The 27,248-nt window shown below is 42.2% G+C and overlaps 1 protein-coding gene across 1 annotated transcript in view; it reads left to right on the plus strand.

Annotated features, from left to right (window-relative positions):
* The first annotated feature begins 3,488 nt into the window (after window positions 1-3,488).
* Window positions 3,489-27,248, plus strand: part of CAPN5 (calpain 5) — a 141,460-nt gene continuing 117,700 nt past the window's right edge. The window contains exon 1 of the mRNA XM_060771240.2: window positions 3,489-3,577. The gene's annotated coding sequence lies outside the window, so the exon portion shown is untranslated. The remainder of the gene's footprint in view (window positions 3,578-27,248) is intronic.

Below are 27,248 nucleotides of genomic sequence, written 5' to 3' on the forward strand. Positions count from 1 at the left end.
GCCATAGCAGAGCACCTGATGAACCAACCTGGACACAGCAGATTATTTGAGAACACAGAAATGCTGGGCCACTCTCACAACCACCATGTCAGGCTACACAGAGAAGCCATTGAAATCCACAAACATGTGGACAATGTCAACAGAAAGGAGGAAACCATGAAAATGAACAAAATCTGGCTACCAGTATTAAAAAACTCTAAAAGTACAACAGCAAAACAGCAGAGAGGAAACAACCAGGCACATCTTAACACCTCTCAACAGGGGATTTTCCCAGGCTGAGCCAGGCCTTCAAATGCTAATGAAGGTGGTCAGTTGAAACATTCACACCTAACTGCAGCAGGGAAGAGCTCCTTGCCCCACCCCAGCCATTCCACAGATATATAAACCCATTGTCCTATTTCCAACAGACCTCACTACCTCTGAGGTTGCTTGCCATAGATGCAGGCGAAATGTCAGGAGAAATGCCTCTAGAACATGGCCCTATAGCCTGAAAAAACCCACAAGAACCTAGTGATTCCAGCCATGAAAGCCTTCGACAATACATAGTTTGACATTGTTTGAATATTGGCTTCTTGTGTTTGTTGTTCATTCATTCAGTCTTTTCTGACTCTTCGTGATATCATGGACCAGCCCACGCCAGAGCTCCCTGTCGGCCGTCACCACCCCTAGCTCCTTCAAGGTCAGTCCAGTCACTTCAAGGATGCCATCCATCCATCTTGCCCTTGGTCGGCCCCTCTTCCTTTTGCCTTCCACTTTCCCCAGCATAATTGTCTTCTCTAGGCTTTCCTGTCTCCTCATGATGTGGCCAAAGTACTTCAACTTTGTCTCTAGTATCCTTCCCTCCAGTGAGCAGTCGGGCTTTATTTCCTGGAGGATGGACTGGTTGGATCTTCTCGCAGTCCAAGGCACTCTCAGAACTTTCCTCCAACACCACAGCTCAAAAGCATCTCTCTTCCTTCGCTCAGCCTTCCCTGAGGTCCAGCTCTCAAATTCTTGTGTATGTGTTTTTAATTACATTGGTCTTATAAAATGTGAGTTCTCTTGAGTCTCAATGTTTTGGGAGGGCAAGTTGGTTATTTATAATTACAATTAATAAGTCAATAATAATAATAATTAATAATTAAAATGCATTATTGTTGTTGTATTGGTCTTAGAACAATTGAGCTCCCTTGAGTCTAAATATTTTGGGAGGGGAAATTGTATATTCATAATAAAAATTAATAAGTCAATAATAATAATAATAATAATAATAATAATAATAATGCATCATTGTTGTTGTATTGGTCTTAGAACATTTGAGCTCCCTTGAGTCTCAATATTTTGGTAGAGGAGGTTGTATATTCATAATAAAAATTAATAAATCAATAATAATCATAATTAATATTAATCATAAATAATAATTAATCAAAATTCATTATTGTTGTATTGGTCTTACAACATCTGAGTTCCCTTGAGTCTCAATCTTTTGGGAGAGGAAGTTCTATATTCATAATTATAATTCATAAGTCAATAATAATAATAATAAATAAATAATAATTAAAATGCATCATTGTTGTATTGGTCTTAGAACATTTGAGCTCCCTTGAGTCTCAATATTTTGGGAGAGGAAGTAGTTTATTCATAATTACAATTAATAAGTAAACAACAACAACAACAATTAATTAATTAAAATTCATTATTGCTTTATTGGTCTTATAACACGTGAGCTCCTTTGAGTCTCAATATTTTGGGAGGGGAAGTTGTATATTCATAATTACAATTAATAAGTCAATAATAATAATAATAAACAATTAGTTAAAATACATTATTGTTGTTGTATTGGTCTTATAACACGTGAGTTCCCTTGAGTCTCAATATTTTGGGAGAGGAAGTTGTATATTCATAATTACAATTGATATGTCAATAATAATAATAATAATAATAATTAATAGTTAATTAAACTGCAACTTGTTGTTGTATTGGTCTTATAACATTTGAGCTCCCTTGAGTCTCAATATTTTGGGAGAAGAATTTGTTTATTCATAATTACAATTAATAAGTCAATAATAAATAAATAAATAAAATGCATCATTGTTGTTGTATTGGTCTTAGAACATTTGAGCTCAATATTTTGGAAGAGGAAGTTGTTTATTCATAATTAATATTAATACGTCAAAAATAATATTAATTAATTAATGAAAATTTATTATTGTTGTTCTATTGGTCTTATAATATGTGAGCTCCCTTGAGTCTCAATATTTTGGGAGATGAAGTTGTATATTCAAAATTACAATTAATAAGTCAATAATAATAATTAATATTAATAACAAATAATAATTAATAAAAATTCATTGTTGTTGTTGTTGTTGTTGTATTGGTCTTATAACAGTTGAGCTCCCTTGAATCTCAATATTTGGGGAGAGGAAGTTGTATATTCTTAATTACAATTAATAAGTCAATAATAATAATAATAAATAATTAATCAAAATTCATTATTGTTGTTGTATTGGTCTTATAACATTTGAGTTCCCTTGAGTGTCAATATTTTGGGAGAGGAAGTTGTATATTCATAATTAAAATTAATAAGTCAACAATAATAATTATTATTAATAATTAATAATTAATTAAATGCATTATTGTTGTATTGGTCTTATAATATGTGAGCTTGGTTGTGTCTCAATATTTTGAATATTTTATTCATAATTACAATTGATAAATCCATAAAAATAATAATAATAACTTATTATTATTATTTAATTATTATTTAATTATTATGATTTAATATTAATATTAATATTAATAATTAATTAAAATTCATTACTGTTGTTGTATTGGTCTTATAACATGTGAGCTCCCTTGAGCCTCAATATTTTGGGAGAGGAAGTTGTTTATTCATAATTACAATTAATAAGTCAATAATTAATAATAATAAATAATTAATTAAAATGCATTATTGTTGTATTGGTCTTATAATATGTGAGCTTGGTTCTGTCTACATATTTTGGGAGGGGAAGTTGTATATTCATAATTACAATTGATATGTCAGTATTAATAATAATTAATAATAATTAATAATGAATTAAAATGCATTATTTGTTGTATTGGTCTTATAATATGTGAGCTTGGTTGTGTCTCAATATTTTGAATATTTTATTCATAATTACAATTGATAAATCAATAAAAATAATAATAATAAATTTTTATTATTATTATTTAATTATTATTATTTAATATTTATTATTATTATTATTTAATAATTAATTAAAATTCATTGTTGTTGTTGTTGTTGTGGATGATACAGATAGCTCAGCAGAGAGAAAAAAACTTCATTTTCAGCCATTCCCCTGAGAAAATATAACTTATATTCCCCTGGGAAAAAAAAATAATGAATGAGTCAATTTTTATCAATGACACTCCCTTCTGCCTCCTCCCTACCTTATCCGCCTCGTGCGCATGCGCGGGCCTGGCCCCGCCCCCTTGCGCATAGGCCCCTCCCCTTGCGGCTAAGCCCCGCCCCTAAGCCATCAAAGTGCTCAAGGAAGGAGAGGACAGGCTCAGAAAGGAAAAAGGACACGGAGCAGGCTGGCTTGCTGGGAAGGTAAGACGCGTGTCTGCCTTGAACGTCTGAACGCGTATCCTTCCCTTTGGGGAGGCCCCAGGCATTGCAGAGAGGCTGAGATTGGGTCATGCTTGCCCTGCAGCTAGAAATCTAGCTTGCAAGAAACCTAGTTCGCGTGTACAGCCCGGTGCACGTGTGAATGCGTGACGACACGGGTTTTAGGCACATTGGGCTCTCCAAAGAAGGATTTTTCAATGGGGGTTTCTCTTTCAAGGAGGGAAAAAAAACCATGGGGTTGTTTCCTTGTTCTCAGAAACCTAGCAGATCCTGTGACTCGCATGTTCTTCTGCATTTCTCTCTTGCATTTCTCTTTCCCAGTCCCCTCTGTGTTTACTGGGGAGCAGATCTGGTTGCAATTCAGTGGGGTTTGCATTTCTGAGCCTGGAGAAGGAAACCTTTGGATGGGCTTCTGTGTGTGTGTGTTGTGGTTTGCTTCTTGAGCCCAGAATGTTTCCTTGGACGCTCTTGTTTCCCTTTAGCTTGCTTTTTGAAAACATTCCTCCAGGCTCCATTCCCAAACTGTTTCCTCTTCTCCCGGCCTTGGGATGGAGAGGACTATATTTCCCATCATCCAATTAGATTGGACTGTAGCTCCCATCATCCATTCTATTGATCAGACAGTACATCCCATGATCAATTCAATTGGACTGCACCTCCCATCATCCATTCAAATGAACAGACATCATCCACTTAATTGACTGGACTGTATTAGCCAGCGTCCATTCAGTTGATTGGACTGTACCTCCCATTATCCATTCAATTGATTGGACTGTACTTCCCACCACCAATTCAGTTGATTGGATTGTAACTCCCATTATCCATTCAGTTGATTGCACTGTACCTCCCATCATCCATTCAGTTTATTTGACTGTACCTCCCATTATCCATTCAATTGATTGGACTGTACCACCCATCATGCACTTAATTGATTGGACTGTATTAGCCATCATCCATTCAATTGATTGAACTGTACCTCCCATTATCCATTCAGTGAATTGGACTGCACCTCCCATCATCCATTCTGTTGATTGGACAGTACATCCCATGATCCACAATTGGGCTGCACCTCCCATCATCTACTTAATTGATCGGACTGTACCTCCCATTCAGGTGTTTGGACTGCACCTCCCATTATCCATTCAATTGATTTGACTGCACCTCCCATCATCCATTCAGTTGATTGGACTGTACCTCCCATTACCCATTCAGTTGATTGGACTGTACCCACCATTATCCATTCAATTGATTGAACTGTGCCTCCCATCATCCATTCAGTGGATTGGACTGGACCTACCATCATCCACTCAATTGATTGGACTGGACCTCCCATCATCCACTCAATTGATTGGACTGGAGCTCTCATCATCCATTCAGTTGGACTGCTCCTTCCATCATCCACTCAGTTAATTGGACAGGAACTACCATAATCCATTCAATGGATTGGACTGCACCTCCCATTACCCATTCAGTCGATTTAACTGCACCCCCCCATCATCCATTCAATTGATTGGACCGGACCTCCCATCATCCATTCAGTTGATTAGACTGCACCTCCCATCACCCATTAAGTCAATTTGACTGTATGATCTATCATCCATTCAATAGGATTTCACCTCCCATCATCCATTCAATTGATTGGACTGTACGTCCCATCATCCATTCAATTGGACTGCACCTCCCATCATCTATTCAATTGATTTGACTGCACTTCCAATCACCCATTCAGTTGGACTGGACCTCCCATCATCCATTCAGTTGATTAGACTGTATGTCCCGTCATCCATTCAATTGATTGGACTGCACCTACCATCACCCAGTCAATTGATTGGACTGGACCTCCCATCATCCACTGATTGGACTGTACTTCCCATCACCCATTCAGTTGATTGGACTGTAACTCCCATTATCCATTCAGCTGATTTCTCTGTACCTCCCATTACCCATTCAGTTGATTGGACTGTACCTCCCATTATCCATTCAGTTCATTGGACTGGACCTCCCATTACCCATTCAATTGATTGGACTGGACCTCCCATTATCCACTAATTGGACTGGACCTCCCATCACCCATTCAACTGATTGGACTGCACCTCCCATCATCCATTCAGTTGATTGGACTGTACTTACCATTATCCATTCAGTTGATTGGACTATACCACCCATCATCCACTTAATTGATTGGACTGTATTAGCCATCATCCATTCAGTTGATTGGACAGTACCTCCCATCATCCATTCAGTTGATTTGACTGCACCTCCCATCATCCATTCAATTGATTGGACAGTACATCCACTCAATTAGGCTGCACCTCCCATCATCCATTCAGTTGAATAGACTGTACCACCCATCATCCACTTAATTGATTGGACTGTGTTAGCCACCATCCATTCAGTTGATTGGACAGTACCTCCCATCATCCATTCAGTTGATTTGACTGTACTTCCCATTATCCATTCAGTTGATTGGACTATATCACCCATCATCCACTTAATTGATTGGACTGTATTAGCCATCATCCATTCAGTTAATTGGACAGTACTTCCCATCATCCATTCAGTTGATTTGACTGCACCTCCCATCATCCAACCACGTTAATTCAACAGTGTAGACGCACCCATAGTCCAGTGCTGAGATTGTGCTGTTTCCTACGAAGTGCTAATGTAGTCAATAATCTGGATTGGGGCACTAGCTTTCCAGGCGTGATTGGACTCCACCCTCCAGTATCCTTGTCCATTGACCATATTGGCAAAGGTAACTGGGAGTTGCAGTCCTAGAGGGCGTGAATTGCTTTTATCACAATCGAAAGGATGTGTTTTGGCCAAACAATAGCTGGAGGGAAGCTGAAGCTGTTGGATTCATTTTGTGCCGCACAAAAATATGACCTGTATTGATTGTGTCCTGTAGATTAGCTCTCAAAATCAGTTTTGAATAGTTAAATGTGTCTGAGCTCAAGTTTCTAGTCCTCATGACAAAAGTGACCGCTTACTACTCTGAGCAGTGATTGATTTCAGCTGGTTTTGGTGTGAAACTCGTACTCTGGAGGCCTGGGTTCGAATCCCTGCTTGGCTATGGAAACCCACCGTGTGATCTTGGGTGTGTCACACTATCTCGACCTCAAAGGAGAGCGAAGACAAGTCATAAATAATGCAACAAAGCCCCTAGAACAGTGTTTCTCAACCTTCCTAATGCCGCGACCCCTTAATCCAGTTCCTCATGTTGTGGTGACCCCCAACCTCAACATTATTTTTGTTGCCACTTCGTAACTGTAATGTTGCTACTGTTATGAATTGTCATATAAATATTTGATATGCAGGATGTATTTTCATTCACTGGATCAAATTTGGCACAAATACCCAATATGCCCAGATTTGAATACTGGGGGGTTTGGGAGAGATTGATTTTGTCATTTGGGAGTTGTAGTTGCTGGGATTTATAGTTCACCTGCAATCAATGAGCATTCTGAACTCCACCAGGAATGGAATTGAATCAAACTTGGCACACAGAACTCCTATGACCAAGAGAAAATACTGGAAGGGTTTGGTGGGCATTGACCTTAAGTTTGGGAGTTATAGTTCACCTTCATCCAGAGAGCACTGTGGACTCAAACAATGATGAATCTGGACCAAACTTGGCATGAATACTCAGTATGCCCAAATGTGAACACTGGTGGAGTTGGGGGAAAATAGACCTTGACATTTGGGGCTTGTAGTTACTGAGATTTATAGTTCACCTACAGTCAAAGAACATTCTGAACCTCACCAATGATAGAATTGGGCCAAACTTTCCACACACAACCCCCATGACCAACAGAATATACTGTGATTTCTGATGGTCTTTGGTGACCCCTCTGACACCACCTTCGCGAACCTCCCCCCAGGGGTTCTGACCCCCCAGGTTGAGAAACGCTGCCCTAGAAGACATACAGGGAGTTTCTTACTCCTCTGCCCAAGGGCTATGGAGTCAAATGACCTTATTAGATAGAAAGCTGGGAAAAACTGCCTTAAACTGAGTCAGGGTCTATCTACATTGTATTGTCGAAGGCTTTCATGGCCGGAATCACTGGGTTGTTGTAGTTTTTTTCAGGCTATATGGCCATGTTCTAGAGGCATTCTCTCCTGCCGTTTTGCCTGCGTCTATGGCAAACATCCTCAGAGGTTGTGAGGTCTTTTGGAGCTAGGAAAGTGGGTTTATATATCTGTGGAATGACCAGGGTGGGACAAAGGACTCTTGTCTGTTGGAGCTAGGTGTGAATGTTTCAACTGACTACCTTGATTAGTATTTGATGGCCTGGCAGTGCCTGGGGCAATATTTTGTTGAGAGGTGATTAGATGTCCCTGTTTGTTTCCTCTCTGTTGTTTTGCTGTTGTAATTTTAGAGTTTTTTTAAATAATAGTAGCCAGATTTTGTTTATTTTCATGGTTCCCTCCTTTCTGTTGAAATTGTCCACATGCTTGTGGATTTCTGTCTACATTGTAGATTTAATGGAGCTTTACACCCCTTTAACTGCCATGCCACAATGCTGTAGACTAATGGGAATTGTAGTTTGGTGAGGCATCAGTTCGATTAGGAATAGAAGGCTAAAAGCTTTGTCAAACTATGGCTCCCATGCTTCCTTACCACTGAGCCACAGCAGTTAAAGGGTGTCTAAAACGCATTCATTCTCCAGTGTAGATGCACCCTAGGACCCATCGCCTCTCAGGTCTGCTATAGTAAACTCTGATTCACATCAATCCTCTACAGCAGTGGTTCTCAACCTTCCTAATGCCATGACCCTTTTATACAGTTCCTCATGTTGTGTTGACCCCCAACCTAAAATTATTTTCGTTGCTACTTCATAACTGGAATTTTGCTACTGGTATGAATTGTCATGTAAATATCTGATAGGCAAGATGTATTTTCATTCTCTGGACCTTGGGAGTTGTAGTTGCTGGGATTTATGGTTCACCTACAATCAAAGAACATTCTGAACTCCACCAGAGATGGAATTGTCCCAAACTTGGCACACAGAACGCCCATGACCAGCAAAAAATAATGAAAGAGTTACGTGAGCATTGGCCTTGAGTTTGGGAGTTGTAGTTCACCTATTTCCAGAAAGCACTGTGGACTCAAACAATGATAGATCTGGACTAAACTTGGCACAAATACTAAATATGTCCAAATGTGAACAATGTTGGGAGTTTGGGGAAAATAGACCTTGACATTTGGGAGTTGTAATTGCTGGGATTTATAGTTCACCTACAATCAGAGAGTATTCTGAACCCCACCAACGATAGAATTGGGCCAGACTTCCCACACAGAACTCCACACAGAACCAGCAGAAAATACTGTGTATCCTGATAGTCTTGGGTGACTCCTCCGACACCCCATCACGACCCCCCCCCCCAGGGGCCCTGACCCCCAGGTTGAGAAACACTGCTCTACAGATTTAGGTGGGATTCTTTCCAAGTCCTAACTGGAGACCTCAAAGTTCCAGATGGTCTCCTGTCCAGATATTAATTAGATCTTAACTTCATAGAAGAATACACAATCAAAGCCTTCCCAACAGATGGCCATCCAGCCTCTGCTTAAAAACCTCCAGAGAAGGAGACTCTAATGCAGTGTTTCTCAACCTGGGGGTCGGGACCCCTGAGGGGGTCGCGAAGGGGTGTCAGAGGGGTCGCCAAAGACCTTCAGAAAACATAGCATTTTCTGATGGTCATGGGGATTCCATGTGGGAAGTTTGAGCCAATTCTATCGTTGGTGGAGTTCAGAATGTTCTTTGATTGTAATGAACTATAAATCCCAGCAACTACAACTCCCAAAAGTCAAGGTCTATTTTCCCCAGGCTCCACCAGTGTTCACATTTGCGCATATTGAGTATTTGTGCCAAGTTTGGTCCAGATCCACCATTGCGTGAGTCCACACTGCTCTCTGGATATAGGTGAACTACAACTCCCAAACTCAAGGTCAATACCCACCAAACCTTTCCAGTATTTTCCCTTGGCCATGGGAGTTCTGTGTGGAGTTCTGTTCAAATCCATCTCTGGTGGAGTTCAGAATGCTCTTTGATTATAGGTGAACTATAAATCCCAGCAACTACAACTCCCAAATTACAAAATCAATCCTCCCCCAACCCCACTAGCATTTACATGTAGTTGCATTGGGTATTCGTGCCCAGTTTGGTCCAGTGAATGAAAATACATCTTGCATTTCTGATATTTACATTATGATTTATAACAGTAGAAAAATGACTTATGAAGTAGCAACAAAAAAAATGTTATAGTTGGGGGTCACCACCACATGAGGGACTGTATTAAGGGGTCGTGGCATTAGGAAGGTTGAGAACCACTGCTCTAATGGAAATTGATTCCTCTCTCAACCCGATTTTGCAATCAGGAAGTTTTCCCTAATTAGGCGGAATCCCATCTCCTGGAATTTGGAATCATGGCTCCATTCTGTCCTAATCTCTGGAGCAGCAAAAAGCAATCTGGACTCCATATTCCAATATGACATCCTTTCAGATATTTAGACATGGTCATGTCCTCTCTTAACCTCCTCTTCTCAAGGCTGAACCTATCCACTCCTTACATTAACTGGAATCGACTCAGTTGTGTGTCACTTTTCTCTCTAATTGCGCATTGTTGTACTCCATCCTTTTTTAGAGGAGTGAGGATAATATTCAACTGTTTGATGCCATTTCCACTAGGATTTGGCATGTTTTGCTTGCTTTTGTCATTTTCCTCTGTTCATATTCTTCTGGTCCAATGGCTCTCAAACTCTGGTTTTCCATTTTGAACTTCGAATCTCCAAAACCTGAGCCAGCTGGTCCAATACTCAAAGATCCTTGAAAACAGAAGACATGGCAACCTCACTGTGGAAACAAGTGAAAACAAAACAAAAATGAGATTTTTGTGTCCAATTCTAGGCACCACAATTGAAGGGAGATGTTGACTCTAAGCTGGAATGTGTCCAGAGGTGGGTGACTAAAATGATCAAGGGTCTGGAGAACAAGCCCTATGAGGAGCGGTTTAAAGAGCTGGGCATGTTTAGCCTGAAGAAGAGAAAGCTGAGAGGAGACATGATAACCATATATAAATATGTGAGAGGAAGTCATAGGGAAGAGGGAGAAAGCTTGTTTTCTGCTTCCTTGGAGACTAGGACGCGGAACAGTGGCTTCAAACTACAAGAAAGGAGATTCCATCTGAACATGAGGAAGAACTTCCTGACTGTGAGAGCTGTTCAGCAGTGGAACTCTCTGCCATGGAGTGTGGTGGAGGCTCCTTCTTTGGAAGCTTTGAAACATAGGCTGGGTGGCCATCTGTTGGGAGTTTTTTGAATGCAATTTTCCTGTTTCTTGGCAGGGGGTTGGACTGGATGGCCCATGTGGTCTCTTCCAACTCTTTGATTTTATGAGATGCAAAGATACAGGATGGGTGATGTCTGGCTCGACAATAGTCCATATGAAAAAGATCTTGGAGTCTTTGTGGACAACAAGTTGAACATGAGCCAAGAGTGTGATGCAGCAGCTGAAAAAGCCAATGGGATTTTGGCCTGCATCCAAAGGAGCCTACCGTCCAAATCAAGGGAAGTCATCGTGCCATTGTATTCTGCTTTGGTCAGACCTCACCTGGAATATTGTGTCCAGTTCTGGGCACTACAGTTCAAAAGAGATATTGACAAGCTGGAAAGTGTTCAGAGAAGGACAACTAAAGCATTGGTTTTCAACCTGTGGATCCCCAGATGTTTTGGCCTACAACTCCCAGAAATCCCAGCCAGTTTACCAACTGTTAGGATTTCTGGGAGTTGAAGGCCAAAAACATCTGGGAATCCCAGGTTGAGAACCACTGAACTAAAGTGATCAAAGATCTGGAGACCATGAATCCTTCTGTGGAACATCTTAAAGCACTGGGCATGTTGAGCCTGAAGAAGATAAGTGTGAGTGGAGCTGTGAGAACCTTGTATAAATATATGAGAAGATGCCATAAGGAAGAGGGAGCAGTCTTGTTTTCTGCTGTCCTGGAAACTAGGACTCAATGGAGCAATGGGTTCAAATGACAAGGAAGGAGATTCCACCTGAACCTTAAGAAGAACTTCCTGACTGTACGAGTTGTTCAACAGTGGAACTCTGCCTCAGAGTGTGGTTGAAACTCCTTCCTTGGAAATTTTAAATCAGAGCCTGGATGGCCATCTGTCAGGGATACGTTGATTGTGTTTTTCCTGTATGGTAGGGGGTTGAATTAGATGGCCCATGTGGTCTCTTCCAACTCTATTATTCTGCTAGCTGTACCCGCCAGATGTTGCTGTGACCAGTCTTTCCTCCCTCTTTCTCTCCTTCTTTCCTTCCTTCCTTCCTTCCTTCCTTCCTTCCTTCTTTCCTTCCTTCTTTCCTTCTTTCTCTCCCTTCCTCCTTCCTTCTTTCCTTCTTTCCTTCCTTCCTTCCTTCTCTCCTTCCCTTTCTTTCATTCTCTTCTTCCTTCCTTCTTTCTCTTCTTCTTCCCTTCCTCCCCTCCTTTTCCTTTTCTTCTTCTTTCTCCCCTGTCTTCCTTCTCTACCTATTGTTGCACTGCAACTCCCAGCAGCCCCCCGATCAATCTATCTAATCTATCTATCTGTCTATCTTATCTGTCTGGAGGATTGCTGGGAGTTGTACTCCAGGAATAGGAAATTGGATATATGCAGGGATTGGGATGCTCTCAAAGAAATCCAAGGAGAAGAAAGTTTGCATCTAGGAAGCAGTGCATTTGGATCATCCTCCTCTCCTAAAGGGCCTTGTATAGGGGATGCTGGGAGCTGTAGTCTGAAAGAGAGTGTGGATATGCTATTGTGTGTTTTGTTTGCTAGGGGGAATCATTTTGCGCATGCGCTGTAGTGTCTTTTTGCTTTTTTGGACTTTTTAAGTCAATTCTGTTGTATTTTTCAGTGTTTTTATGAGTCATGGTCGCTCGTTGTCCTGATAGGTATGTTGTGTCCAAATTTTGTGTCAATTGGTCCAATGTTTTTTGAGTTATGTTAATCCCACAAACGATTCTATTTATTTATTTATTTATTTATTTATTTATTTACAGTATTTATATTCCACCCTTCTCACCCCGCAGGGGACTCTGGGCGGATTACAATGTACATACACATGGCAAACATTCAATGCCATAGACACACAACATATATAGACAGACACACAGAGGCTATTTAACATTCCAGCTTTTTCATGAGGGTATTCTGGCCACCAGGGGAGCTGTCGCTTCACCGTCCATTTATGACACTGATGAAGTACTTCCTCATTCTTTGCATGCTTGCTAGAGATTTTTATGACGTCGTAAATTAGCCTCCCCGCATAAGCGGTACCTAAATTTCCTACTTGACAGATGCAACTGTCTTTTGGGCTGCAAAGGTCGACAGCAAGCTACACAACTTGGTTGGAAGCTCGCTCCGACCCGGGCTGGCTTTGAACTCATGACCTTTTGGGTCAGTAGTGATCTTAATGCTGCTGACTCCCAACCACAGTCCTGGTTTATCTATATAAATAAAAACTTTACACACACACACACACACACACACACACACACACACATATATATATATATATATAGAGAGAGAGAGAGATGATGATTCTATGAGAGCCATCAGACCTTTTTTTTGGTAGCCTCCAAATCAAAAAAGGTACTAGATCCTGTCTCATTTGGAAGCTAGACGCAGTTAGTATTTGGATATTGGATATATTAAAAGGCACTAGATCCCGTCTCATTTGGAAACTCGACAGAGTTAGTATTTGGATATGAGACCGGCAATGAAGACTAGGTATTTCACAGCCACCTCTGAGTATTCCTTGCCTCAGAAAACCCTGTGAGATTCATACGGTCTCCTAAAGTCAACTGGCAACTTTGAAGGTTGCCAAATAACACCCACAATGCAAGGAAGTCCACCAGATAGTCTGTTCAGTTGTGAAACGTCTCTTACCGTCAGGAAGTGCGTCCTGTTATTTACCTAGATTTTCCTTTCTTGTAGTTCGAAGCAATTGACTTGAGTCCTATTCTCTGGAGCAGCAAAAAAAAAAGACAAACAACCCCTCTAAAGCCTAGGATTTTTGGAGATGGTTATCATAGTGTTTCCCAATCCACTCTTCTGTAGCTGAAACATGCCCTTCTCCCTCAACCAGTCTTTGTGGGGTGTGGTTTCCAGGCATTTTACCATCTCCTCTAGATATATTCCAGATTGTTGCTCTCCTCCTTAGCTTTACGCAGAATTCATAATCTCTGTATTTCAGGGCAGTGGACCGCTAGAGCTATGTAGCAGGGAATACTAAGTACTACACATCCCAGGACTCCATGTGAATGGAACTATGTCAGTCAAAGACATAAGATATATATGTGTGTGTGTGTGTTGTTTTGCTTTCACGTCATTTCTGGCATAGCACAGTTCAAAGGCAAATCTGTCCTAGTGGTTTCTGGGCAAGATTTATTCAGAGGCGGCTTGCCTTTGCCTTCCTGTGAGGCTGAGAGAGTGTGACTTGCCCAAGGTCAGTGGGTATTACAGCTGTCCCTCCATATCCATGGATTTTGCACCCACTGATCCAGCCATTCATGTCTTGAAAGTATTTAAAGCATTTCCAAAAAGCAAATCTTGATTTTAGGCATCTATATAAATGTAAATGTCTGTTTGTGAAGGACCTCACATCTCCCAAAATACTTCACTGATTGCTTTGAAATTTGGACACAACATAGCATTCGAACAGGCAAATGTTGTTATGTATTCATATATCTACTATTATATAGATGTCACCCCTGTGACGGGTAAAAACATGCTTGGGGTCAAAAACAGTGCCATCTGCTGGACATCCAAGGAACACATCGTGAAGCGACCCTGTCAGGCCTGGTAACCCCCTACTGAGCCTGCCTGCCTGTCTCCCTCCCTCTGGAGCAGAACCGGGAGAAGAAGAGTGGGAAAGGGGCAGCGGGGCAGGTAGGAAAATCCAGACTGGAGCACAGGCCCAGGGGAGGGAGGGGAGGAAGTAGGCCCATATGGAAGGAAGAATTTAATGGTAGGAAGGGAGAGATAAATAGGAGGGAAGGAAAGGGTTTTCCCCAAACACACTGATCATTATTATATAGACCAGTTGCTATTATTATTATTATTATTATTATTAATATTATTATTATTATTATTATTATTATTATTATATACCACTATTGTTATTATAGTGGTATATAACAATAATAATAATAATAATAATAATAATAATAATAATATTGTTATTATAGGAGCCCCCGGTGGCTCAAAGCACTGAGCTGCTGAGCTTGTTGATCGAAAGGTCGCAGGTTCGATTCCGGGGAGCGGCGTGAGCTTCCGCTGTCAGCCCTAGCTTCTGCCAACCTAGCAGTTCGAAAACATGCAAATGTGAGTAGATCAATAGGTACCACTCTGGCGGGAAGGTAACGGCGCTCCATGCAGTCATGCCGGCCACATGACCTTGGAGGTGTCTACGGACAACGCTGGCTCTTCGGCTTAGAAATGGAGATGAGCACCACACCTCAGAGTCAGACATGACTGGACTTAATGTCAGGGGACTACCTACCTACCTATTGTTATTATATAGATTATATAGGCTATTATGATTATATGCACCTTTATTATTATTATTATTATTATTATTATTATTATTATTAGTTGTAGTAATAGTAGTACTATTAGTATTATTGTTGCACAGACAATGGAACAACAAAAAAATATTGTATACCCACAAGCATTATGAAATTACATATATTAGAAACCAGCTCTTTCTCTTTTCTTTCTTTTCCATTTAACCAGATTGGGCCACAGCAATACATGGCCGGGTACAGTTAGTATTATTTAAGGGGTATTCTTTTACTTCCGGTATGTCATTGTATATAGTAGGATCCCCCGGTTGCACAGTGGGTTAAACCCTTGTGCCGGCAGGACTGAAGACGGATAGATCGCAGGTTCAAATCTAGGGAGAGTGCGGATGAGCTCCCTCTATCAGCTCCAGCTCCCCATGTGGGGACCAAGAGAGAAGCCTCCCACACGGATGGTAAAACATCAAAAATATCCGGTCGTCCCCTGAGCAACATTCCTGCAGACGGCCAATTCTCTCACACCAGAAGCAACTTGCAGTTTCTCAAGTCGATCCTGACACAAAGAAAAAAGTATGGTCAATGGGACTTGACCATCTAAGGATTTTGTTATCCATGGAGGTCTTGGAACCAAAGTACTGTTCTATATTCGAATTTTGATCTCTCAACACTCAAATAATGCCATGCTTTCTCACACAGTGCAGATATATCCCTGATATTAAAGTCGCTTTCTGCATCCTAATATTTTGCATTTGCTGTATGTTCCCTGGATTAGAGCCAGGCAGATTGCATATAGCGGCAGAGCAAGAGAGTGATATTCTCATTTGGTGCCCAACAGGGAACATTTAATGTGAACTGTTTGTTCTTTTATTGTGAGCATGTTTGCTCCATGATCTCTGTATTTTTCTCTGTTGGCAAGAGAACCTCCTCTTGTGTAAACGGACATGGGGAAATCAGTGTTTGGAAAGAACTGCATATAATGAGAACAGTTCCTTTTCTTGGACTACAACTCCCAGGTTTCCTCAGCTATGCGACTACTAGCTTTGCTGGCTGGCAGACTTGGGAGTTCTGATCCCCCCAAAGTAACTTTATTCCTACATCCTGCTGCTAGTGTAAAATCTAAACCTACTGCCAGGAAACTGTATGGCAAGAGAGGTCAAGACAGTCTTCTCCTGCAGCTGTGCAAGACTTCAGTTCCCATTATCCACAACTAGCATGATTTCCAGATCTGTTGTTGTTGTTATTATTATTAAACTTTATTTGTACCCTGCTACCATCTCATAGAATCATAGAATCAAAGAGTTGGAAGAGACCTCATGGGCCATCCAGTCCAACCCCCTGCCAAGAAGCAGGAATATTGCATTCAAATCACCCCTGACAGATGGCCATCCAGCCTCTGCTTAAAAGCTTCCAAAGAAGGAGCCTCCACCACACTCCGGGGCAGAGAGTTCCACTGCTGAACGGCTCTCACAGTCAGGAAGTTCTTCCTCATGTTCAGATGGAATCTCCTCTCTTGTAGTTTGAAGCCATTGTTCCGCGTCCTAGTCTCCAAGGAAGCAGAAAACAAGCTTGCTCCCTCCTCCCTGTGGCTTCCTCTCACATATTTATACATGGCTATCATATCTCCTCTCAGCCTTCTCTTCTTCAGGCTAAACATGCCCAGTTCCCTAAGCCGCTCCTCATAGGGCTTGTTCTCCAGACCCTTGATCATTTTAGTCGCCCTCCTCTGGACACATTCCAGCTTGTCAATATCTCTCTTGAATTGTGGTGCCCAGAATTGGACACAATATTCCAGGTGTGGTCTAACCAAAGCAGAATAGAGGGGTAGCATTACTTTCTTAGATCTAGACACTATGCTCCTATTGATGCAGGCCAAAATCCCACTGGCTTTTTTTGCCGCCACATCACATTGTTGGCTCATGTTTAACTTGTTGTCCACGAGGACTCCAAGATCTTTTTCACACGTGCTGCTCTTGAGCCAGGCATTGTCCCCCATTCTGTATCTTTGCATTTCATTTTTTCTGCCAAAGTGGAGTATCTTGCATTTCTCACTGTTGAACTTCATTTTGTTAGTTTTGGCCCATCTCTCTAATCTGTCAAGATCGTTTTGAATCCTGCTCCTGTCCTCTGGACTATTGGCTATCCCTCCCAATTTGGTGTCGTCTGCAAACTTGATGATCATGCCTTCTAGCCCTTCATCTAAGTCATTAATAAAGATGTTGAACAGGACCGGGCCCAGGACGGAACCCTGCGGCACTCCGCTCGTCACTTCTTTCCAAGATGAAGAGGAAGCATTAGTGAGCTTCCTCCCCAAGGGACTTGGTGTTGCTTATATGAGGCCGAGCCCACAATACAACAATAAAACAATAGCAACAGTAATACACCAATAAATAAAACTCATAAACAGAAAATAGCAATAAACAATAACACGACGGCGTTTAAAAACCTATGGCAGGGCCAAATGTACTAATTAAAATTTAAAAAATAATGCTGGGCATGACCAGGTGACATATAAACAGGATAGAAATTTTGGAGAGGGATGGAGCATGCAGACAATCCTAGATCACTACTAAAGTGCATTTAGGGACATATTGCTGGGAGTTTCCTTAATCTGGGAAGGCATACTGGAACAACCACGTTTTCAGGCTCCTCCTAAAGACTGCTAACGTTGGAGCATGTCTGATGTCCCTGGGTAGTGAGTTCCAGAGTCGAGAGGCCACCACCGAGAAGGCCCTGTCCCTTGTCCCTGCCAATCGCGCTTGCGATGGAGGCGGGAGCGCGAGCAGGGCCTCTCCAGATGATCGAAGAGATCGCGTGGGTTCGTACACAGTGATGCGGTCACGCAGGTAGGCGGGTCCCAAACCGTGTAGGGGTTTGTAGGTAAGCACCTGCATCTGTGACCACTTTGGTCCCCTTAGTTTGGATACACTGTCAGTATCCTTGAATTGTGGTGCCCAAAACTGGACTCCCATCTTCCAGCTGAGGTCTGACCAAAGAAAAATAGAGTGGGATTATTATTTCCTGTGCGTTAGACACTATAGTATTGTTGCAGTCTGAAATCACAATGCTTTTTCCAGCAGCCACATCACATTGTTGACTCACATTCAGCTTGTGGTCTACTAAGACTCCTAGATCACTTTCCCATGCATCATTTTCAAGCCAGGTGCCACCCTTCTTCTCCTTTTGCATTTCATCTTTGCTGCTTAATCAAATTATATAATCCTTAATGCTGTACACTACCTAACTCCATGTAATGTATGATGCATAGCTATGTAGCAGAGGTATTAGGAAACCTGTTGTGAATTGCAAAGTTACATCACCAGACATTAGTGTCCTGGTGTGCTTTGGGCTGTACCCATTCATATTGACACTTTCTAGCTTGTGTCCTGATGCACAACTGGACCAATGCACATTAGTCCCAATAGGCATTGGTCACATTATTATAAATAATATAATAATAAACTTTATTTATACCTCGCCACCATCTCCCCGATGGGGACTTGGAGCGGCTTACATGGGGCCAAGCCCGGACAACATTATTACAGCAAAATGAAACCAAAACATAAACAAACAACATCTTCAAAATTACAGGGAAAAAGTGACACAATAGCAAAATAACATTCCAATAAACACAATCACAATAGCAAAGGGCGAGCGACATGTGCAGGATAAAACGATTAAAAGACTCTGATGAGATAACAATAGGAGCAATATTTGCAATCTCAGTTCTTGTGGGTTTTTTCGGGCTATATGGCCATGTTCTAGAGGCATTTCTCCTGACGTTTCGCCTGCATCTATGGCAAGCATCCTCAGAGGTAAGGTCTGCTGGAACTGGGAAAAAGGGGGTTTATATATCTGTGGAATGACCAGGGTGAGACAAAGGGCTTTGTAAGTTGGGCTAGGTGTGAATCTTTCAACTGACCACCTTGATTAACATGGCCATATAGCCCGGAAAAACCCACAAGAACTGAGTGATTCCAGCCATGAAAGCCTTCGACATGCTAATCAAGGTGGTCAGTTGAAAGATCCACACCTAGCCCAACTTACAAAGCCCTTTGTCTCACCCTGGTCATTCCACAGATATATAAAACCCCTTTTTCCCAGTTCCAGTAGACCTCACCTCTGAGGATGCTTGCCATAGATGCAGACGAAACGTCAGGAGAAATGCCTCTAGAACATGGCCATATAGCCCGGAAAAACCCACAAGAACTGAGTGATTCCAGCCATGGAAGCCTTCGACAAGACAATATTTGCAATATTTGCAGGGAGCTCATAAAAACACACAGAGTTATGAAACTAAACTTCCCATTTGAAGGGGCATGTATTCCAGTGGCAAGAGCATTGAGGGGAGCAACAGCGTCATGTTGTGCACCTACTCACCAAAGGCACAGCAGAAGAGCCAGGTTTTAAGGTTCTTTTTGAACGTCTCTAGTGAGGGGGATTTCTTGATCTCTCCAGGTAGTGAGTTCCAGAGTCGGGGAGCCACAGTGGAGAAGGCTCTCTCCCTTGTGCCCACAAGACAAGCTTGTGAGATTAGGGGCGAAAGGAGGGCCTCCCCCGAAGATTGAATGGCCTGGGATAGTACGTGGAGAGAGATACGGTCATGAAGGTAGACGGGTCCCAAACCGTAAACAGCTGGCACATGGTAATTTTGTCAACACCGATTGTGTTTAAGTGCAGGCCAAGGTCTTGAGGCACTGCACCCAGTGTGCCAATCGCCGTTGGGACCACCTTGACTGGCTCGTGCCAGAGTCTTTGCAGTTCGATCTTTAAATTTTTATTATTTATTTATTTCCTTCATTTCTACCCTGCCCTTCTCCCACAAGGAGACTCATATCGTGTCAGCTTTTCCAGTTGTTTCTCTTCAATCCTGCTATCACCTGGGATTGCAACATCAATACTTTGGGTTTTTTTAACACGATCATGAGGTCAGGAGTATTGTGGTCCAAAACTCTGTGAGTCTGAATTCAGAAGTCCCAGAGTAGTTTGATGTGTTCATTTTCTGTAACTTTTTCTAGGCTTGTGATCCCACCAGTTCTTTGTCACAGGCAGATGGTATATGTGGCACAGGTTCCAATGAATCATCTGAGCTACGGTGTTGTACCTCTGCTTATAGTCTGTCTGCGCAATCTTCTTGCAGCAGCTGAGGATGGGATCTATTGTTTTGTCCACTTCCTTGCAGAGTCTACATTTGGGATCTGTTGTCGACTTATCAATTCTGGCTTTGAGGGCATTGCTTCTAATTGACTGTTCTTGGGCTGCAAGAATCAGGCCCTTTGTCTGCTTTTTCAAAGTTCACATCCATGTTTGCCTCTCAATTTCACCTGCATCTATGGCAGGCATCCTCAGAGGTTGTGAGGTATCCCAGCCTCTGAGGATGCCTGCCATAGATGCAGGTGAAATGTCAGGAGAGAATGCTTCTGGAATATGGCCACACACCTCGAAAGACTTACAGCAACCAAACTGTTTAGTATCTTAACAATTAAGGGTGAAAGAATGGAAGGAGAGGGTGCAAAAGGGACAGCTCTTCCTGAACAAATTCTGCAAAGAAAGCCTGTGACAGGGTCACCATAAGCCAGAAATAACTTAAAGGAACACAGCAACAAGCAAATTGACAACGGCATTGATGTAGATCTGACTTCAAACAGCCTGGTTTAGATTGGAGTTTTTTTTTCCTCCTGGGACTTTTAGAACAGAAAATACAGGAATTATAGCATCTTGCAGCACCTTTCAAGACTGAACATGAGGGTGATGATATTAATCCATTTCTTGAAATGTGTGATGGAGGAGAAAATTAACACAGCAGGTTTGCCATCAAGTTGTCTCAGGCTGAATGCAAGCCTGTAAATGAGAGACCTCCATTGCACTTGTGGGTTTTTTTATTTTTATTCAGTCAATCTCTCTCTAATACCTTGTTTCCCAGAAAATAAGAGCTAACTGGAAAATAAGCCCAGGCATGTTTTTCAGGATGCTTGTAATCTAAGATTGACCCTAACCTCAAAAAGAGTTCTTTCTCCCACACTGGACATTATTCCACAGATATGTAAGCCTCACTTGCTTAATTTCCAAAAAACCTCCCGACCTCTGAGGATGCCTGCCATAGATGTGGGCAAAACGTCAGGAGAGAATGCTTATGGAGCATGGCCAGACATGTTCCAGTCTCCGAAGCTCTAGGTGCTCTTACTGCCTATTACAGGGAAAACCAGCTGATCCCTAATCCATCTAAAACACAGACATGTGCTTTTCATCTCAAAAACAGACAAGCATCCCGAGCTTTGAGGATCACCTGGGAAGGAATCCCACTGGAGCACTGCAATGCATCCAAATACCTGGGAGTCACTTTGGACTGTGCTCTTACCTACAAGAAGCACTGCCTGAATATCAAGCAAAAAGTGGGCGCTAAAAACAATATCATACGAAAGCGGACTGGCACAACCTGGGGATCACAATCAGACACAGTGAAGACATCTGCCCTTCTGCTATGCTACTCTGCTGCTGAGTATGCATGCCCAGTATAGAACACATCTCACCACGCTAAAACAATAGATGTGGCTCTTAATGAGACATGCCACATTATTACGGGGTGTCTGCACTCTACACCATTGGAGAAATTACACTGTCTAGCCAGCACCGCACCACCTGACATCCGCCGGGAAGTAGCAGCCAATAGTGGAAGGACCAAGGCAGAAACATCTCGAGCTCATCCCTTGTTTGGGTATCAGCCAGCACGTCAATGACTTAAATCAAGAAATAGTTTTCTAAGATCTACAGAGGCACTCACTGGAACACCCTAGCAAGCGAGAATCCAAAAGTGGCAGGCTCAAACCCAGAACCTCAATCAATGGCTGATATCAAATGAAAGACTCCCCCCTGGGCACACAGAAAACTGGGCGACTTGGAAGGCACTGAACCGACTGCGCTCTGGCACCACGAAATGCAGAGCCAACCTTCAGAAATGGGGCTACAAAGTGGAATCCACGACATGTGAGTGTGGAGAAGAGCAAACCACTGACCACCTGCTGCAATGCAACCTGAGCCCTGCCACATGCACCATGGAGGACCTTCTTGAAGCAACACCAGAGGCACTCCAAGTGGCCAGATACTGGTCAAAGGACATTTAATAGAATACCAAGTTTGCAAATTTTGTGTTTTGTTTGTTTGTTTGTCTGTTTTTTAATGCAATACAACTGGTTTGGTTAACTCCTGACACGATAAATAAATAAATGGCCAGACAGCCCGGAAAACTCACAGCAGCCTAGGGATGCCCGCTGTTACCAACACTGCCGTGGATTTTTAAGAGGCACAAATGGAGGGAGAAAGGGAGGAATGAGCAAAGAGAAAGATGCATCAAGCCAACCCATAGAATCATAGAATCAAAGAGTTGGAAGAGACCTCATGGGCCATCTAGTCCAACCCCATTCTGCCAAGAAGCAGGAATATTGCATTCAAATCACCCCTGACAGATGGCCATCCACCCTCTGTTTCAAAGCCTCCAAAGAAGGAGCCTCCACCACACTCCGTGGCAGAGAGTTCCACTGCTGAACGGCTCTCACAGTCAGGAAGTTCTTCCTCATGTTCAGATGGAATCTCCTCTCTTGTAGTCTGAAGCTATTGTTCCGCGTCCTAGTCTCCAGGGAAGCAGATAACAAACTTGCTCCCTGTGGCTTCCTCTCACATATTTATACATGGCTCTCATCATGTCTCCTCTCAGCCTTCTCTTCTTCAAGCTAAACATGCCCAGCTCCTTAAGCCGCTCCTCATAGGGCTTGTTCTCCAGACCCTTGATCATTTTAGTTGCTGTCCTCTGGACACATTCCAGCTTGCCAATATCTCTCTTGAATTGTGGTGCCCAGAATTGGACACAATATTCCAGGTGTGGTCTAACCAAAGCGGAATAGAGCATGGGGAGCATGACTTCCCTAGATCTAGACACTATGCTCCTATTGATGCAGGCCAAATTCCCATTGGCTTTTTTTGTCGCCACATCACATTGTTGGCTCATGTTTAACTTGTTGTCCTGTCGGGACAGCCTTCCATATGGAAACCCAATGTCCTCACTGCGAAAGAACATGCAGATCAAGAATAGGCCTCTACAGGCACCTATGGACCCATTGCCAAGACCCTACACTTGGAAGGCACTCATACTTGCCCATGAGGAATCGCCTATAGCAATAGCATAGTACTCTGTGGTGCAAAAGGGCATCAATATTGTTTGGAAAAATGGGTAGCTAGGATGCAGAATTTCTTTAGCTGAGTCTTTGGCTCTTGCCAATAAGGACAGCCCATGACTGTAACAGGTTGGGAGAACAAGTGCTCTGTCTCAATCAGAATGGACTTTGACTCTTCTTTTGTTTATAGTGTCATTTTTTGGCTCTTGGAGGCCAGCAGCCAAGCTCCAACCTGTTGCCAGGAGAGCATATTTAACCAAGTCGAGACTGGGTTTTGAAATTGTTGCCAGCATGGGGAGAAAACATAGTCTTGCCAAGCTGTGAAACTACAAACCTGTGCATGCTTTGATGTTGTACACGAGGGCTCCAGGCTACACAACAAGCCTTGCTATCATGGTGATGTATGTATATTGCAGACTAAGTGTCACCAAATCCTGATAAGATTGCAGTTTGACACTACTTTACCTGCCATAGCTCAATGCTATGGAACTTTAGTATTGTGTAGTTTGTTGGGGTACAAACACTCTTTGCAGAGAACGTGAAAACCCTTGCAAAACTACAATATATCATGAGATGAAGAACCTCACAGGAAAAGAGGACAATGCCAGGTAAGGTAGAAAGCAAAAGGAGAAAAGGGCAACAAGGCTGTATTTCCCCAAAAATAAGACTGATTTTTTCTGGAGCATTGTCATTAAGGTTGTTGTAGGTTTTTCCGGGCTATATGGCCATGTTCTGGAGGCATTTTTTCTCCTGACGTTTCGCCTGCATCTATGGCAAGCATCCTCAGAGGTAGTGAGGTCTGTTGGAAGTAGGAAAAATGGGTTTATATATCTGTGGAATGACCAGGGTGGGACAAAGGACTTTTGTCTGCTGGGTCTAGTTGTGCATGTTTCAGCTGATCACCTTGATTAACTTTCAATGGCTTGGAAGTGCCCGGGGGGAATCTTTTGTTGAGAGTGATTTTATGTGCCTGTTTGTTTCCCCTCTGTTGTTTTGCTGTTGTAATTTTTGAGAATTTTTAAAGGTTTTTTTTTTTTAGTTTTTTTTCCCAACAGACCTCACTGCCTCTGAGGATGCTTGCCATAGATGCAGGCGAAACGTCAGGAGAAAAATTGCCTCCAGAACATGATGGCCATATAGCCCGGAAAAACCTACAACAACCCAGTGATTCCAGCCATGAAAGCTTTCGACAATACATTGTCATTAACTCTCCAAACCCGAATTTCCAAACTGCATTTCTTGCAGAACTATCGGCCCCAATCTCTCATGTCCAGAAACAGAGCTTTCCTTAAATCATTGTGTTGTCAAAGGCTTTCATGGTCAGAATCACTGGGTTGCTGTGAGTTTTCCCGAGTTGTATGGCCATGTTCCAGAAGCATTCTCTCCTGACGTTTCACCCACATCTATGGCAGGCATCCTCAGAGGTTGTGAGGTCTGTTGGAAACTAGGCAAGTGGGGTTTATATATCTGTGGAATAATGTCCAGGCTGGGAGAAAGAACTCTTTATCTGTTTAAGGCAAGTGGGAATGTTGAAATTGGCCACCTTGAATAGCCTTGCAGCTTCAAAGCCTGGCTGGCTACTGAATGCAGAATTCTTTGATGGGAGGTGTTAGCTGGCCCTGATTGATTCCTGCTTGGAATTTCCCTGTTTTCTGAGTGTTCCTCTTTATTTACTGTCTTAATTTTAGAGTTTTTTTAAATAAAAAAAACTGGTATCTGGATTTTGTTCATTTTCATGGTCTCCTCCTTTCTGTTGAAATTGTCCACATGCTTTTTGTAGATTTCAGTGGCTTCTCTGTGTAGCCTGACATGGTGGTTGTGAGAGTGGTCCAGCATTTCTGTGTTCTCAGATACTATGCTGTGTCCAAGTTGGTTCATCAGGTGCTCTGCTATGGCCAACTTCTTTGGTCGAGTTAGTCTGCAGTGCCTTTTGTGTTTCTTGATTTGTGTCTGGGCAATGTTGCATTTGTTGGGTTGTTGTAGGTTTTTCCGGGCTATATGGCCATGTTCTGGAGGCAATTTTTCTCCTGACGTTTCGCCTGCATCTATGGCAAGCATCCTCAGAGGTAATGAGATCTGTTGGAACTAGGAAAAATGGGTTTATATATCTGTGGAATGACCAGGGTGAGACAAAGGACTTTTGTTTGCTGGGCTAGGTGTGAATGTTTCAGCTGATCACCTTGATTTGCATTCAATGGCTTGGAAGCGCCTGGGGGGAAATCTTTCGTTGAGAGTGATTTTATGTGCCTGTTTGTTTCCCCTCTGTTGTTTTGCTGCTGTAATTTTTGAGTTCTTTAATACTGGTAGCCAGATTTTGTTCATTTTCATGGCATCTTCCTTTCTGCTGAAATTGTCTACATGCTTGTGGATTTGATGGTGCATTTGATGGTCCCTATGTAGACTTGTCCACAGCTGCATGGTATAGGGTAGACTCCTGCTAAGGTGAGAGGTTCCCTCTTGTCCTTAGCTGATTGTAAAATGTGTTGGATTTTCTCAGTGTGCCTGTAGATAGTTTGTGGGTTGTGTTTCTTCTTCAGCTTCCCTCTGTGGTCAGTAGTTCCTTTGATGTATGGTAAGAGCACTTCCTTTGGATGGATCTTTGTCTTTCCTCTTGTGGCTTGTTCTTGGCCTAGCAGTTCTTCTGATGTCATGCTCAAGGGTCGGGGCTTCCCAGTTCTTGATGTTTTTGCCTCATTTTTTGAGGTTAGCTTTAAACCCTTTAAATCTCTTTTGTTGTCCCTTGACATTTCATTTTCCATTCTTTGGGAGACGCTGATCTTTGGGCATTTGGACAACATGGCCTTCAGTCCAGCAAAGCTGGTGGCAGAGGATCATCACTCCAATGCTGATGGTCTTTGCTTCTTCCAGCATGCTGACTTTTGTCCACCTGTCTTCCCAAGGGATTTACAGGATTTTTCAGAGGCAACACTAATGGAGTCTTTCCAGAAGTCAGGAGTGATGTTTTTAGATGGCCCTATGTTTCACCAGCGAGCAACAGAGTTGAGAGGGCTATCTATCTATCTATCTATCTATCTATCTATCTATCTATCTATAAATGCTCTGTGCATAATGAGTACCTTAAAAACAAAAGAACCAATGAACAAAATCACACCAAATTTGGCAACAAAACGTCTTACAACACAAGGAGTGACCATCACTCAAAAAATTATGATTTTGTCATTTGGGAGTTGTAGTTGCTGTGATTTATAGTTCACCTACAATCAAAGAGCATTCTGAACTCCATCAATGATGGAATTGAACCAAACTTGGCACACAGAACTGCCATGACCAACAGTAAATACTGGAAGGGTTTTGGTTGGCAATGACCTTGAGTTGTAGTTCACTTACATCCAGAGAGCACTGTGGACTCAAACAATGATGGATCTGGACCAAACTTGGCACAAGCACTCAATACGCCCAAATATGAACACAGATGGAGTTTGTGGGAAATAGACCTTGACATTTGGGAGTTGTAGTCACTGGGATTCACAGTTCACCTACAATCAAAGAGCATTGTGAACCCCACAAACGACGGAATCAGGGCAAACTTCCCACACAGAACCCCCATGTCCAACAGAAAATACTTAAGGCCATCCAATCCAACTCCCTTCATCAGGGCAAGAAAATGTCAAAGAGCCATCCAGCCATAGATAGATAGATAGATAGATAGATAGATAGATAGATAGAGATATATGTGATTCAACACACGCAGATATAGTATCATAGATTTGAAAGAGACCCCTAAAGAAGGACAATTATATGTTGCATGTTCCAGAGTGGACAAACCAGACAATCTCCACATCAACACTGACAAAGAAACAGCAAGAAATACCGTTTACCCACAAGCATAAAGGAATTACATATATTAGAAACCAACACTTTCTCGTTACTGTATTTTCCAGATCAACAGACTGGGC

Source organism: Anolis sagrei, chromosome 3, assembly GCF_037176765.1.
Source record: "Anolis sagrei isolate rAnoSag1 chromosome 3, rAnoSag1.mat, whole genome shotgun sequence".
NCBI lineage: Eukaryota > Metazoa > Chordata > Lepidosauria > Squamata > Dactyloidae > Anolis > Anolis sagrei.